Below are 18,211 nucleotides of genomic sequence, written 5' to 3'. Positions count from 1 at the left end.
TATGTTAGGAGGTGTTGGCATTGGGTCGAAAACCTTCCTCTTCGTTAAACAATCCATCGATCTTAACCTAGATCACAACTTTCCATTTAGGCCAAATTTCTCTACGTTGGTATTCATTCATAAATGGAGCGTGATTCGATATCATTGGACTCAACAAACTCAAGCGCAACGAAATGCGCAACTACATCATCAATTATGATGAAGTTTCTATCCCACGTCTCATGTACACTGGTGTAATTTTCAAAGAGCTCTATATTCTCAGGAATAGGTTCTGACGTTGAGGTGTCCTCTAACGATAACCATAATCTGGAAGATTCTCATGAGACGGATTTTGAGTCTTGATGATTAAAGGATTAGAATGTGCCAAAGTATCTTTCGAACCCACGGGCCTCCCAAGCATCCTAGCTAGGGCCATGACCTATAACGCTAGAGTGTCACTCTCTTTGGTGTTGGCACCATGCCTACCTACGTGTAGGGTGGCGTTGCGTCCTTTCGTAGGGACGTCCTTCCTTGCAGGCATGTTTGCAACATATTTGTGTAATCTCGTCACTTTAACGGGGATCGAGATGAAACATAGTGGGGATAGGCCACGACAATCCTGTCGTTCCTTCTGAACATCCGTGTTCTTATCTCCCTCTAACGATGGGAAGACTGTTTCGTCAAAGTGACAACCGGCAAATCTAGCGGTAATGAGATCGCTTTGCAAGGGCATTAAGTGGCGGACGATTGTTGGAGTCTCAAATCCAATGTAGTTGCCCATTCGTCTATAAGGACCTATCATAGAGCGTTGTGACGGCGCAATTGGCACATAAATGACACACTCAAATATGCATAAGTACGATACTTGTACCTAGTCACTAGCTGTCACTACTAGCAAAAAGAGCAACACACACAGATTTTAAACACACTAACTCTCACACTAATAAAAAATCAGTGGGCTTTAACTTGTAGATACAGACATCTGTGAGAGCTGAATGACTGGGTCCCACACAAGAAAATGCTTACTCATTTACTCACTGAAATCAGTGTGTCTAGATTTTCTCACAGATGTCAGTATGTATTAAGTATTTTGTTTGTACTGATATCTGTGTAAAGCATTTATACACAGATATCTGTAAAAAGTAGAAAAATTATCATTTGCAAGATGAGTTTTAATTCGTAAAGACATCTATTACAATTACTTCCACACTGTCGTCCGTGTGAATGTGAAATAGCTACTGATATCTGTATGAAGTTTTACACAGTTATCTGTAGCAATTGCTACTTTCCCACAGATATCTGTGTGAATATTTGATTGACATATATAGATGTGACATGTTTGCATCTCACACGGATATCAGTGTGTATTATTGTTGTTAATACACATTGATATCAGTGTGTATTAAAGAATGTGAAAAAGTGACTGATATCTGTATTAACTTTTACACAGTTATCTGTGGCAATTGGTACTTTCTCACAGACGTCCGTGTGAGTATTTAATTAAGACAATTGAATATTATGTGTTTGCATCTCACACGAATATCAGTGTGTATTATTGTTGTTAATATACACTGATATCAGTGTAATTAAGGATTAAAACGATCAGATCTCTCTCTCTCTCTCGTCAAAGTAGGTTATTTTCTTTAACTCCTTTTTGCACGCGCAGCAGAAATTGAGTTTTTCGTTTTTCTAAGTGAGAGTTTTCTCTCCAGGCCTGAGAAAGGAGAGTCTGAATGTGATCATCCATTTTTGATTCCCACGTTAGTTGCAGTCACGGGTTGGTGCTCAGAGGACGAAGGAAGAAGATATGGTGAGGCATACGCTGCAGATCTGACCTCGGGCTAATGGGGATTACAAATCCGAACTAGGCTCGGGCTAGTGGACCAATTCGTGCGGTGGTTATGCCAGATCCAACGTTGTGTTGCTCAGATCGGGAGTCTGGGTGACTTTTTTGTTCCAGATCTAGGAGGCTCACGAGTCGCTGGCTCAAATTAGTTTTGGAGGATGTGAGGTGAGTTGGTATATGTTCTCTACTATTTTTGGCATTTGGCTTGGGATTTATGAGATTAGACATTTGGGTTTTTGCTAGTTTGATTGTGTGAGTTGCAGAGTTCAGAAATTTGTTGAGGGGTTTTGATGATCTGACGCTAGGTATGTTTTAAATCAAAATTAGTGTGCTAGTTAGCTTCCTTGTTTTTATGTTTATGATATTGACTTTCCTAATCTCCTTCATTGTCCTTGTCATCATCCTCAGGGGTCCTCGTAGCTCATTCTTGAAGACATCGTTTCTTGATGTTGTTACTATCCCATTAGTTGTTGTTGGTGCTGTCTATACCGGGCCTTCATTGTTTGTTCTTTGCAGTTGAAAAGGAAACCGTAGATCTCTTGCTTGATTTAGGAAGTAAAGTGGTTGATACTTTCACTAGTTTGTAAGGTTTTAGGTGTTCAATCATGTGAGAGCAATTTGTGGTCTTTTGCTTTTTAGATTGTGTACGAAGGCATGAAACGTTGTTGATTTGGTGCATTTGGTTTTGATGTAATGGAATTTTGGGGTTTTAATGAAGTTGTGGATTTGTACTTCCATGTTTATGTTTTCAGTTTTTGTTTTTAATTTGGTGTTTAATAATGAGATTTAATTCATTTTAATATTACTGGTATCATTACGTGGGTACTGTTGTACATGCATTTTCTCCTTTCACACAGATTTTAGTTTAGTTTCCAACTTCTCACTGATTTTTTAATTCCTAGATTTATGTTATAATATTATTTGTGTAATGTAAGATATTAATGGGTCCCACTAAAAAACTCACACTGATTTTTATATCAGTGGGGAAAGACCAAAGACCACCCCCCCAAAATGAACAGACATAACATCTGTGAGTGTAGGGTAGCCATTGGGCTTCCCACAAAGATTTCAGTCGCTATTAGGGTTTATACCCACTGATTTCAATCAGTGTGTATAGCTCTTTTTGCTAGTAGTGTGTAACGCAGAGGTAGATTGAGTGACGGTGGGTCGTAGAAGAATTAGCATAGCTGCATGCGATATTGGCCATCTATTGATCCCAGCCAGATTTGTAGTCTTCAAACCTTCACTCTTGATCATCTTATTGATCTTCTTGTTCCACATAGTGAGCTTCTCTTGCTTCACAATATGCTTTGTAGGCGGTGACAATTTCTTCATGAGCTTTACAAATGTGTGCCCAATGACCGGATACTCCACATCGAGAACATACATCTCTTTGCTCAGACTCCATTGATTGAGGCGCTTTGAAAGAGTCATTTAGATGGCTCTTAGTGTTGGTGGTGCCACCAACATGGCCAGAGGCGTTGCCTCCCTCTCTCTTTCCACGTTGACCTCTTCGGTTCCGTGTTCGCCTATTTTGAGGGTTACCTTCCCAAATAGAGCGATTATATGGACTAGAACGTCCAGAAGTATCCCTTATTAGGGGTTCACTCTTGGTGCCCTCTCCTAGGGGCGCAACTATAATTGGATTTCGGAATATGCTTTGTTTCCATGGATCTCGAATTATAGTTCTTCACAAGGATGTTGTCATGCTTTTCAGCGACATTCATAGCTCCAAGGAGCTCATGAAACCTTGTGATACGTCCTGCAGTAACATCGATTCGATAGTTCTTAACAACTATCAATGCAGAGACAGGGAAGGTAGAGAGAGTCTTCTCAATCAACATCGCATCTGTGATCGCTTTACCGCAGAATTCTATTAAGAATTTAATGAGAAGTGCTTCTGAGTTGTAGTCAAGAATTGACTTGAAATCACATAAGCGGAGGCTATGCCATCTCACTTCTAGGTCAGGAAGCAGGGAGTCACGGACGTTGCCAAATCTTTATTCGAGTGAGACCCACAGCCTTCGGTGGTCTTCTTCATTCATGCACTAGTACTGGAGCGAATCATCCGTATGACGAGTCATTAGGATGATGGTTTTCGCCTTATTTGTCTCTAAGGCTGCTCTATTTGCTTCCAAAGCTTGAGCTTGCTCAACAGTTAGCACGTCCTGGCTAGGCTCGAGAATCATATCTAGGATTCCATCAGCCTTGAGATGTTGGCAGACATCACAAACCCACCTGTGATATCCAGAGCCAGTTGTTCCCAATGGAGCAAAGTCCAATTTGTTCAGGTTACTCATCTTGAAAGAGAACAAGAAATTAGGGTTAGTTTTGGAGCGTAAAAAAGCTACCACGAAAACATATAAAATTTCTAAGCGTAATTGCTTCCAAGAAATTATGAATTTGTGAGCGTAATCGCTTTCAAGAAATTAGGAATTTCTGAGTGTAATCGCTTCCAAGAAATTCAATTCCAAGAGGTATTGGATTAGATCGAAACAATGACATAAGTGGTCAATCATAAATTCTCTACAAACTGTAAGTTTGGAGATCCAACAAGCTCCAAGCTTGGAGTGAGCACGAACCCCCACAATTCGGCTTAACTATGTCTCCTGTATGATGAAGAAAGGGGGGTAGAAGAAGGGAGTTTGCAAGTCCCTGGGAAAAAGAAGAGAAAAGAAATAAAAACTTCAAAAACGGGAACTTTTAGTAAAAAATATATTGAAATAGGTCGCCGGAAAATTTGACAGGAACAGGAAAAGTAGCCAGAAAATGGCCCGAGGTGACCTGTCGCTGGAGCTGTTGATGTGCACTTGTCGTTGACGTGGAAAGTCTGGAGTGGTCTGATGTGGCACAACTGCTGATGTGGCTGCTGACGTCAGCGGCTTGGGCTCCTGGGCTGCGGCTTAGGATCTTTTTTTTTTTCTTCTTCTTTTTTCTTCCTTCTCTCTGCCGATTTTTCTACAGAAAGTTCAGTCGGCCGGTTCAGTGACTTTTAGGCCAGTTTTCATGGTTTTTCTTCCGGTTCTGAAATACTGGGATCAAAGCTCTACTGCTAGCACATTTTGGTAGCAATTCAAGGTCCGGAAGGTGGTGAACCGGTGGAATATTTGCATAGGGTTGTTTGAAGCTTCCGGTGGCAGGTTCGGTAGGTTTCTGGCCGGTTCTGGTGGTTCTGCCACCGGTTCTGGATTCCTTGGGTCGAGGGCTTCAAGTTGTGCGGTGGAAGCAGGAAAGGTTTCATGGTTTTGTATTCGGATTTAGGATTTTAGCTTCTTGAATCAAGGTTTGACTATTTGTTTCATGGTTAGGATGTCGTGCTGATAACGTGTTTAAGGAAAACTGAAATTGGGAGAGAATTGAATTGTGCTTTCATTGATAATAGGGGCCTCTTTATATGGAGGATTACAAGACATAGAATCAGAGTTGTACAATGAAAGATAATCGTACAATTAATTGGATATCTATGAATATCTCTGAGAATATCTCTAATTCAAATCCTATTACAACTAGGTTAAGTAACCTAGAGTTTGGGCCAGACACATATTCTAGATTTACTTAAACAGGGTTTAGAATTTGTGGATAATTGACTTGCCAAATAGAAGAAAGAAAAAAAAAAAAAGAATTGCAAAGGAGGGTAGTTAAGGTAATTTGTAAAAAAAATTGAATTAAAGTAATAGAAAAAATAGATGGGGTGTGTGAATAGAGAAAATGAGTTTACGAATAACACCATTCTTTAATTAAAATATAAGTTGGGATCTCTGTCCCAGGTCCTTCTTCTCTTTCTTTGCAACGTGACCAATGTCTTTCTCTCTTCTTCCATAAAACAAGAAGACACTCTCTTTTCTCAACTTTTCCCTCCACATCTCTCTCAATCCATCTTCTCTCACAAGCTCATCGAGTCATTGCCGCATATGATATTTCTTTTCTATGGTTTTCTCTTCCGTGTTTTTTTTTTCTTTTCTTTTTTGTTGCATCTCCAGAAATTAGGGTTTTCGAAATAATAAAAAGAGGTATGTCTTCTACTTTTTTAGACTACAATAGAGAATGAGAAAGAGATTATGTTTTTTTTTTAATGAATTTGGTTAACCCTCAATACTAATGCACATTTTGTTTATGATTTTGTTGAGTTTTGCAGAAGGGTTTTTTTGGTTGTTGGAATTTTGCAATAGAGTTTGACATGTTCATTGAAAGATAATTTATTTTTTAATTTTTTAATTTCATTTCAATTAAGAAAGAAATTTCATTTGATTTGTGTTGATCTTCAAAAAATTATGAAATTAAAATTTATATAGACTTTGTTGCACTCTTGACAAATTTAGAAACAATGACTTATATTCAAGTTTATCAATATACAAATACGAGGCTTAAGAATAACTCTCGTCCGGGGCCTTGAAAGACTTAGGACTGACTCTGACATGGCTTCGCCTCTGAACTTACCAATGTTGATGATACATTAAAACACATCACTTCTAATTCTCTATTGTCTCGCTCATCAATGTACAAGGCATATAATTTTCTTGTGAAATACCATATTGTCGAAGGACCTGTGACTCCGGCCGACCATCCAACCCACAAATAACTTGGCCCGGGCTTACCACACAGAGATATCATAGACTCTCCCTGTGTTGTAAGTAAAACTAATTAAAAGAGTGATAACCGAAGAATCACCTATGGTGTCTTCACTACTTGTCTCGGGTCTCTCAACAAGGATGAGTTTTTTAATGGCTGAACGTGAGTACTGGAATTTCATGTTTGATTCATAAGTTCAGCATTCAAGAGTGGATTTACTAGGGTATTTAGCTTTTTTGTTGCAACTTGAGGATCAGGATGGAGACATTGAGTAAGCACCCAACCATTCCATAGTCTTCTTCTTTTGGTAATATATTGTCAAACCTGTAAATCCTTTTGTCCGAGAGACATAAAACTCTTGCTCTTTTTTTTTTTTTTTTTTTTTTGTGTGTGTGATGGTCCTTGATCACAAATTAAATACCAGCCATGACTTGGCCACTGGAGGATGCACAGGGTTTTCCAATTGACCACGGTCCACGGTCATGCTTGAACTCTTGCATATCCTTTGGACTTGTTCTGGAAAGCTCTCCAAATTTTGTTCGACGTATTGAGATTAAGGCTTAGGCCTATTCATATATTACTCCTCGGAAGAGAATTAAGCCCCACAGTATCTTTTCTTTTTTAGAATTGAGAAAAAATTAGGGTGGCTATAGTTGGTCCTTCAAATTTAATATTTACATATCTCATACTTATTAAACCTCCAATTTAGAGGCATATGCATTTTTTCATTTTTTTAAATTTTATATATATATATATATATATATTTATTTATTATTAGAATAGAACGCGCTGCATGTATGTATACCAAATCCTCTAAGTCGTAAATCTGTTCTCGTCTGGCAGCCCTCCTAGTCGGCTGGGGATTTTGGCCTCATAGACGAGCGGCAGATGGTTCCTTTTCATGTTTAGTGTGATGGGTCCATTATGAACAATGTTGGGATCTCCCGAAATAGACTAATCAGAGGGGAAGAGGTGAGGTTGACAGCGCTGGGGTCTCGTCTGAGATCGGAGGATTTTGTAAGGAATTACGGAGACGGGCTAAATGATGGTGGGTAGGGCAGTGCGTCCGTCATCAATGGGATCTTGGATTCCTTTCCTTGCAGACGGATCGAGTTAGTTGATGTGTGGCGATGTCAAGATTTGTGGTTCTCAGATTTGATCGGAAAGCTCTGATCTGGTTTAGGGTTTTAGGATCCTATCCAAGGACGAATGTGGATTGGAGGAATGGTGCTCCTTACTGGCGTTTAGTGAATGATGGCGGGTATGGATTGCGATTGCTCGGCACATAGCAGGTGATGGCAAAGATGCTACTGGTGGTGGGCCAGCTATAGCTTTGTATACGACATGGTGGTGTCACAGCCTCTGCTGTCTTCAACTTAGACTTGGTGGTATTTGGGCCGGGGCTTCGGCCTTGGTTCCAATTTATTTCTCTGTTTTGATGTATGGCATTTTAATTTTAGTTAAACATGATTTTATGCTGGTAATAAGCCCCTACCACTATTTGGTAAGGTGACGTGGACTTTGTTCTAGATTGGACACTCAGTGTGCCTTATCTGGCCTAGCTAGGTGGTGACCATTTACTTGATCAAATAAACACAACCTCCTAGTGGCAAGATGAAATGTAGTGTCGCCGGATTTATTTTCGCGTGGAAACATAGTATGAAAGCAGTGTTATTTGCAATGATGCTTCTTCATGATAAAGTTATTTTTCCGTTATGTCACTGCTTTGTTAAAGCAAATGGAGTAGCCAGTCGAGCACTCTTTGCTAATTGGTGCATGTTAGAATGCCTAAATTTTGTAGAGACCCTTGGTATTATTTCAGGATGTTCTCTTGATGTTTATTGTAGTATGAGGTTCAATCTCTATGTTCCCCCGTTGTATTCTACAGTTTCATTAATCAAGCCTTGAGGTCAGTCACACCTGCCCCTTTTCAAAAAAAAAAAAAAAACCTAATTCACTTTTTTGAATACTTAAAAAGCTAAGCACACATCCTTAATTTTACCAAAACTTCCTTAAACAATTAAATTTGTACCTTCAAAAATTTGTTGTTCTTATTTTTCTCTTCATTCTTACCTTTTTTTAAAACAAAATTTTGTTTTTTTGTTTTTATCACTATCAATTCAACCATGTAGACATCTCCCCCTGATGTCTGCGCCTCCCCCTGATGACTACGATCATGGGAGTTCAGATAATGTCCGCAAGCCAATTCTTGCCACATGTTTCTTGAACGTGGATTTGGGCAATGACTTAGTAAACAAGTCTGCCACATTATCCTCAGATCGAACCTAGTTCACTTTGGTATTTGAGGAGAGTCTGTTGTTGCTGATTATGCTTAGTGTTGTCGCTTTTGATGTAGCCTTGCTTCATTTGTTCAAAACGAACAGCAGTATCCTAAATGCTCGTAGGCTCATCTTATGGTAGACTTCAAACCACAATTGTTCGAACATGCGTGATTATGGATCCAATCCATAAACATTCATGAACCACTTCGTGAAGAGCAATAATCTCTGCATGGTTCGAAGATATAGCGACAAGGGTCTGTTCTGTAGATCTCTAAGGTATCATGATCTTTTCCCATGGTGAACACTTAACCAGTTTGGGAGCGACTTTTGGGTGGGTCAGAGAGGTACCCAGCATCAACAAAACCTTCCAAAACACTTATATCATTTTGGGATGGGGATAGAGAACGCAGGCCAGCGTTGGCGGCGTTTCTGGTGTGTGATCGGTCCGAATCCATCTTCTCTATGTAGGGATAGAATAAGCCCATATCAATCGTACATCTCAAGTACTGAAAGATATCTTTTACACCAATCAAAATGGCGTCGTGTTGGTGCAGAGCTATACCTTAACTAACAAGTTCACTGCAAACGAGATGTCCGGTCTTGTGCATTGAGCTAAGTACAATAATGCGCCTATTGTACTCAAGTAAGGCACTTCTGCCTCTAGGACATCTTCGTCATCATCCTTCAGACGAAGAGGATCCTTTTCAGGATCAAGACTACAGACGATCATGGGGGTGCTTGAAGGTTTGACCTTGTCAAAATGACTAAGAATCTATCGACACGATGCTCAAGTTCCAAACTGAGACATAATTGTGTTCTCCCATAATCCTTCATCTCAAAATAGGATTTCAAGTGTTCAGCGGTTTCCCTTAACTCTTTAAGGGCTTCTAATGAAGATCATGTCCAACATGAACCTCGATGGAATCTGAAACTTGTTATGGAAACGCTTGGGAATATCCCTTCCTAATCAAGTAGTCATTTTAGCGAGCGTTTCAACCACTTTGTAAACGTGCTCCGTGCTCTAGAGCCACTTGACTTGGGTAAATGAAGTTCATCATGAACCTTCATGTATATTCCGTATCTAGATCCCTATAGAGATACGTAGTGACCACATTTGTAAGCTGCATGTTTAGTTATTCGGAAACTACCAAACTGACAGGGTAGTGGAGTGCAATGACATCCATTACGAGAGAATATGTCTCATCGTAGTCAATTTCAGGGCGTTTTATGAGAAGCCTTGTGCCAGAAGGCGAGATTACCATATCTTTTTCTCACTACGCTTTCTAACGAAGACCCATTAGTCAACAGGTTTTATGTTAGGAGGTGTTGGCATCACCAGCTCGAAAACCTTCCTCTTCATTAAAGAATCCATCTTAACATGGATCGCATCTTTCCATTTAGGCCAAATTTCTCTACGTTGGTATTCATTCATCAACGGAGCGTGTTCGATATCATCTGACTCAACAAACGCATGCGCAACGAAATGCGCAACTACATCATCAATTATGATGGAGTTTCTATCCCACGTCTCATGTACACTAGTGTAAATTTCATAGAGCTCTATATTCTCGGGAATAGGTTCTAATGTTGAGGCGTCCCCCAACGATAACCCTAACTCAGAAGATTCTCATGAGACTGATTTTGAGTCTTGATGATCAAATGATTGGAATGTGCCAAAGTGTCCTTCGAACCTACGGGCCTCCCACGCATCCTAGCTGGGGCCATGACCTGTAACGCCAGAGTGCCACTCTCTTTGGCGTTGGCACCATGCCTACCTCCGTGTAGGGTGGCGCTACTTTCTCTCGTAGGGACGTCCTTCCTTGCAGGCTTGTTTGCAGCATATTTGTGTGATCTTGTCACTTTAACAGGGATCGAGATGAGACATAGTGGGGATATGCCACGACAATTCTTACCGTTCCTGCTGAACATCAGTGTTCTTATCTCCCCCTAACGACAGGAAGACTCTCTCATCAAAGTGACAACCCGCAAATCTAGCGGTAATGAGATCGCCTTACAAGGGCATTAAGTGGCGGACGATTGTTGGGGTCTCAAATCCAACGTAGTTGCCCATTCGTCTGTAAGGACCCATCATAGAGCGTTGTGGCTGTGCAATTAGCACATAAATGGCTCATTCAAATATGCGTAAATACGATACTTGTACCCAGTCACTAGCTGTAACGCTAAGGTACATTGAGTGACGGTGGGTCGTAGACGAATTAGCATAGCTGCATGCGATATTGCATCACCCCAAGCGGATATAAGGAGATTTGTGCGCATTACCAATGTCCAGACTATCATCGTAGTCGTTTCCGCAAGACCATTTGGGTGTGTACATGGGAATATGATGTCCAACATCAGTCCCATTGCAATATCCATCAACAGTCTTTCAATGTAAACTCTCTAGCATATATAGTCAAATCCAATTAACTGAATAAGATGATCTGGGGAGTGAGCCTGTTGTTATATGATATGTGCTAGGAGTGTGGCATAAGCAGCATTTATAGGTGAACAATGGCACAACACATGACTAGCGTGTTTGCGTGTCAACCAACATCATGAAATATTTAAGCGTTCGCAAGTTGGTTGAACCAATCCACAGAATCCCCATGGATTCTATGTAAGAACAGAATGAGTATGTTCATTTCCTTTGCATAGGACGGTCTTAATCCTAATTTCCCTAAGGAACGGGCTTTGTAAAACGAGCGAGAGGCTTTTAGAAGCAACCAATGAGTATTTTGGTTAGGCCTGAGTGTCTGAAACGCTATTTGAAGTAAGTTGGTGATTGCAGCATCACCTGAGGCGCCATCACCATGATGGACGCTATCCATGGCGTTATGGATAGGGACTGCGCCAGCCCTAGGCTGATAGTGGATGGAGGCGGTGCCCTAGGCAGTTGCGTCGGTCACACTTAGTCCAGAAATCAACATTTGATTCATGCTTCGTTTCGCTCGAAAGAAATGATGTCCATGTGAAGTCTTTAGTAGACGGATCATCATATCATGACCAGGATGACCTATCCTGTCGTGACAAAGCCAATATGTGTTTAAATCCAAGAGATCTTCTCTCGTAACTTTATTGGATTTAATAACTCGAATAGTGACATAAAGTCCACTAGAGAGACACATAAACTTCTCTAAGATGCGCCTTTATTCGCACTCATTAGAGGTACTGCAAAGGAACTCATTTTCGTTCTCTACATGCGTTTTCGCATGGAATTCGTCGGATATTCATAGGTGTGATTCGCCCTAGAAGCGTAGAGAGTTTCTGTGACAGTAATTAAGGTGTCGTTTGGCAAGTAGAACTTGGGCTATTCCATGTCCTTGAATTAATATTGATGGCCCAGCCATCATAGTCACAAAAGTCATATGCTCAAAATCAAAATTGAGTCATAAAGAACTCGAAATTTTATTCATAAGCCAACGGAGTTACATCATTGTCTCTTTGACTAAACAAAATCTAATCCAAAATGATATCTAATGCAAAACAATGGTAGTCATCTAACTTCTTTTGGTAATTCCATAATAAATGTGACCAGGTGAGTAGAGAGATGTCGGTGGAGCAAGGCTCGCTTAAGTACCACTAATCTCAGAACCTTCCTAGACATCACACTTACTTTGAGTGAGCCTACTTTGAAGAAAAGCTAAACCATTGGTCATTTACTATAAAAATATATGGCAATTGCTTATTACATCTCTTGGAAAAATAAAGACTTAAACAGAATTGACGATCTATTGATCCCAGCCAGATTTGTAGTCTTTAACCCTTCACTCTAGATCATCTTCTTGATCTTCTTGTTCCATATAGTGAGCTTCTCTTGCTTCACAATATGCTTTGAAGGCGGTGATAATTTCTTCACGAGCTCACAAAGGTGTGCCCAATGATCAGACACTCCACATCGAGAACATACATCTCTTTGCTCAAACTCCATTGATTGAGGTGCTTTGAAAGCATCATTTAGATGGCTCTTAGTGTTGGTGGCGCCACCAACATGGTCAGAGGCATTGCCTTCCTCTCTCTTTCCACGTTTACCTCTTCAGTTCCGTATTCGCCTATTTTGGCAATTACCTTCCTAAGTAGAGCGATTACATGGACCAGAACGTCTAAATGTATTCCTAAGATTAGGGTTTCACTCTTGGCGCCCTCTCTTTGGGGCGCGACTATAATTGGATTCTAGAATATGCTCTGTTCCCACGGATCTCCAATTATAGTTCTTCACAAGGATGTTGTCATGCTTTTCAGCGACATTCATAGCTCCAATGAGCTCATGAAACCTTGTGATTCGTCTTGCAGTAACATCGATTCGATAGTTCTTAGCAACCATCAATGCAGAGACGGGGAAAGTAGAGAGAGTCTTCTCAATTAACATCGCATTTGTGATCTCTTTTTACCACAAAATTCCATTAAGGATTTAATTCGAAGTGCTTCTGAGTTGTAGTTAAGAACTGACTTGAAATCACAGAAGTGGAGGCTATGCCATCTCACTTTTAGGTCAGGAAGCAGGGAGTCACAGACCTTGCCAAATCTATCTTCGAGTGACACCCACAGCCTTCTGGTTCTTCATTCATACACTCGTACTGGAGCGAATCATCCATATGACGAGCCATTAGGATGATGGCTTTCGCCTTATTTGCCTCTAAGGCTGCTCTATTTGCTTCCAAAGCTTGAGCTTGCTTAACAGTTAGCACGTCCTGGCTAGGCTTGAGAATCGTATGCAAGATTCCATCGGCCTTGAGATGCTGGCGGATATCACGAACCCACTTGTGATATTCAGAGCCAGTTGTTCCCAATGGAGCAAAGTCCAATTGGTTCAGGTTACTCATCCTGAAAGAGAACAAGAAATTAGGGTTAGTTTCGGAGCGAAAAAGGCTACCACGAAAACAAATAAAATTTCTGAGCGTAGTCGCTTCCAAGAAATTTGATTCCAAAAGGGGTTGGATTAGATCGAAACAATGATGTTTGTGGTCGATCGTTTAATCTCAACAAACTCTAAGTTTGGAGTAAGCACGAACCCCCGCAGTTCTGCTTAATTTGGTCTCCCCTATGATAAAGAAAGGGGGGTAGAAGAAAAGAGGTTGCAAGTCCCCGAAAAGAAGAGAATTTGAATTTAAAAACTCTAAAAAAAAACGGGAACGTTTAGTAAAAAATACCTCGAAATAGGTCCCTGGAAAATTTGACCAGAAAAATTCGTCGAAAAATGGCTGGAAAAGTACTTGACCGGAGGTTGACTGGCGTTGACCGAGGGTTGACCGGTGGACTGACGTGGCAGATCTGCTGACGTGTCTGATGACACGGCGTAGCTATCGTGGACGATGACGTCAGCAGGCCTTTGGGCTTACGTCAGTGGGCCGTTGCATGGGCTGCAGCTTGGGCTCGGCTTGGGTTCGGCTTGGGCTGCGGCTTGGGCTCGGCTAGGGCTGCCTCCTCCCCTTTTTTTTTCCTTCTTTTTTCTCTTTTCTGCCGGTTTTTTGCAGAAGATTCAGACGGCCGGTTCACTTACTTTTAAGCCGGTTTATGTGCTTTTTCTTCCTACTCCTGAAACGTCAGATCAAGGGGCTTCTCTTACCAAAATTTGGTGGAAATTGGAGGTCTGGAAGATAGTGAACCGATGGAATATTTGCTGCAAGTTGTATGGAGCTTCCGGTGGCCGGTTCGGCAGGTTTTCGGCCTGTTCTTGGGGTGGGGCAGCTGGTTCTGGACTCCTGGGATCGAGTCCTTCAAGGTGTGAGGTGGAGGCAGAAAAGGCTTCAAGGTTTTGTATTCGGATTCAAGGTTTTTAGCTTCTTGAATCAGGGTTTGGCTCTTTGTTTCAGGGTTAGGGCTTCGTGCTGATAACGTGTTGTAGAGAAACTGAAATTGAGAGGAATTTTCTGTTTATACTCATTGATAATAGGGGCCTCTTTATATAGAGGAGTACAATGCATAGAATCTCAATCAAACAAGGAAAGTAATCATACATTGAATAGGAATCTAGATCCTTCTAATTTAACCCTATTACCGCTAGGGCAAGTAACCTAGGGTTTGAGCCAAACACAAATTAGGGTTTACTTGAACACTTACATTTTTTTGTTCTTTTTCTCTCTTTATTATTATTTGTCTCTGGGTGATTCTAGTTGGATCTCCAACTTTTTTCAATTATTAATAGATTTTGTCAAGTCAAATGAAAAGACAAATAAGGACAAAGAGATAAAAATGGAAGGAAATTTTTTTTTTTTTGAATAAAGGGTTGGTGCAGCTACCCTTAAGTCTTGATTAATGAAACTGTCGGATATGAAGGGGGGGGAGGAACATTTAGCCTAAACCCCTTATTACAATAAACATTTAGAGAACATTCAGAAATAATATCAGGAGTCTCTACCAAACACTATTATTCTAACATGCACTAGCTAGCAAAGGGTGCACTACTGACTACTCCATTTGCTTTGACATAGCAGCGACGTACCTCCCCAAATAATAACATTCAATAAATTTTTTTTTCCCGGAATTTCCTTATATTGCCTATATATTTCCTTTTATAATTTACCTAAAACAATTAAGTAAAACTAATAATTATCATTGAATACAAAATTAAATTCAAAACAATCTGATTTGGAATTTCCTTAAACTAAATTAATTGAATATTATAAAATAGTTATTACCTCCAACCCAAAACCCTTGAAATCCTTCTTTTAGCAAATTCAAAGAGATTCTAGCAACATCAAGATTGAGAACCAACCTCTGATTAATTTTGGTGGAAGAGATACCTACTCATAAGAGAGCAATATCATGTGATTTTGATTCATTCTTCTTCTCATGGTTGAAGATACAGATAAAAAGTAGAGTAACAAATTGTTGCATCTCATGTTTAAGGATAGTTTGGTAAAAAAAGGAGGTTTACTTAGCTTTTCAAGTATTCTAAAAAGTAAATTAGAACTGTATTACGTATGAGGAGTAGTGCTACATATCCTAAAATATTTTACCAAAAGAGAATACCAAATTATGTGGCATTAGCCACATCAACACTTCTTTTTACAAGTACTAGTAACATGGATTTTCTGATTAGCTTAGCAAAATTTAATGAATTCTTTTCAAATTTTGAAACCCTAATTACTAATCTCATTAACTCTTCTCAGTCTGCTACCCGCATAAGAGGCCTATGCCAAACAAAATTGAAATTGCCACCATAAGATTATCTACAAATATGAAGCTTCATGAAAATCTGAGGTGCATCTTTGGTTGTCAATACCAACTCAATTAAGCATATTTGAACTCCAAGTCTCCAATCTAGCCAACACACGTAGTTGATAAAATTTTTATCTTTTGGAACAATGATTTGCTATGCAACTTTATGGCTTCTGGTTATGTTTGTCGAATCATAATGAAATCTTTTTTCTATGGTTGATTGATCTTCTACAGCATTCATCATACATGCTCTCATATCAATATAAACCCAAATTGTACAATTTAAACTTCAAAATTAACGGTTTTGAATTTGATGAAGATTTGAGAAATCTTTTGGTTTTGAGCTTTTCAGATTTTTTAGCTTGTTCTTACCCTCAGGGAAATTCAATGAACTGATAAGTAAATGTAGAAATTCAAGTAGTACAATTTGGCAATGACGTGGCATTTGCAATCCATGTTGGAAATGACGTGGCTAATGCCACATCATTTAGGATAAAAATTTGGTATAGAAATTTGGTGTCTTAATCATTTTCCAAGTATGAGAGGTCCAAATAGTAAATTTAGAGGTCCAACTAGAACCACCCTTTGTCTTTTCATATGAGTTGACAAAGTCTAATAACAATTCAAAAAAGATGGGGTCCATATATTAAATTTCGAAATCCAAATAGAACCACCCATAAATTTATTTATTAGCCTAAAAGAGTGCAACAATAGGAATGACTGTAAATCTCAACTTCTCCATATGAGAAGAAGAACTCCTCACCAACAATTATAAACACAATGAGCCAAAGAAACTCAAACTCTAATCGCAAAATATATTTGTCATTTTCTCTAAGCTACTAGTAGATAATTAACTTTGAGAGTCAAGATACGTCCTCGTGTGCCCAAATGAAGTACCAAGTCCAAAACTAGACTCAATTTGGATCCAACCCCCATATTCACCCTCATGCATACTATGGATACCACTGCAGCCACCGCCCTGGACCAGAAAACATGTCTAAATATATGGGAGTGTAAAATTTTGGCTTTGGCCCCCCATCCATTAAACCATGCTCGATGGTGAAGCCCTAAAGAAACTAACAACTAGATAAAATGAAAGAAAGTAGAACATGATCGGTAGTGGAGAACATGCAAACATCACTCCTTCCACTACAACATGGAATAAGGGCCAAGAAACATGAAGTGAGGACTATAAATTCTTAAGCTTATGGAGGAATTGGGGGAGGAATCATGGATAACAACGGTAATATGTATCAATTACAAGGTCATCAAAGTGTTTTTTGCAACTCCCTTCTCCTCATGATCATTTAGAAGATGGATGCGTCTAAGACTTTTCGAAGATTGAAGGTGGGAGATTATGTATTGGAAATCTCTCTCCCGAAATTTTATGTCCCAACAAGATCCGACCCTGTATCCATACTTCAACCCTACCACCATTCTAGTTGCCCAGGTGCAACTTCAATTTGACATAACCTGACTAGGACCTCGCACAACCGCTCGAAGCACCCAAGAGTGCTGGTGGTTGCCCGTAACCGCTCCAAGCATCAAAATTGGTCTTGACATGCGCAAGCTCCACATCACCGCCGCATCTTTGCTACACCTTTCCACCACCATATTTGAATAGCCTTTTCATCACCCCAGCTTCATTAGATGCCTTTTTTTCATGCAAACAGCCTCACTTTATAAGGTCAAAAGACAAGATTTTTTGACTGTTCTCGACCTCACGCAACAGGCCGCCAAGAACCTTCATAGCTATAGAGGCAGATGCTAGATGCTAGCAGCTGCCCAGAGAGCAGCCGCTCTCATCCCTAGCAGAATGCTAGGTTATATGATAACTAATCCCTTGCTATAATATATCTCACCCTTTCCGGTTTAACAAAACTGACTTTAAGTTTTTCTTTTTTTATTAAAGGAAAATAAATTACTAGGAACTTCCTCTAGTACTACGTAAACCTATCAAAATTTTTTTTTCTTTTAAACCCTTAATTCATCCAACCTTTACATATGTAAGTGAGAATCGAATCCATAATATTTACAATGTTGGAGTTAAAATTACCAATGGATCACAGCTTACTGACAAAATTGAAAGCTTGAATAGCAGATAATGGAAGAGAGTTGCATTAATATGCCGTCACTAAACTTAAATGTCCTTTGTTTGTGATTGCATTAGCCATAAAGTTTGTTTCTCTCCAATTATGCTTGAAGTGAATTGACTCAAAAGAACATGTATGGTATCAATATCCTTGATCAGCATTCTGATTCTCTAGGGGATTGCAATAGAACCACTGATACTATTAAAGTATCAATCAGCAACTTAGAATCTCGATCCTTTCATTTGGATCATAGTGCATGTGTCCATGTAGTAAACCTGGAATTA

This window comes from Rosa chinensis, chromosome 6 (genome assembly GCF_002994745.2).
Source record: "Rosa chinensis cultivar Old Blush chromosome 6, RchiOBHm-V2, whole genome shotgun sequence".
NCBI classification, from domain to species: domain Eukaryota; kingdom Viridiplantae; phylum Streptophyta; class Magnoliopsida; order Rosales; family Rosaceae; genus Rosa; species Rosa chinensis.
The sequence above is the reverse complement of the archived record's forward strand: the minus strand, read 5'-3'. Positions refer to the sequence as shown.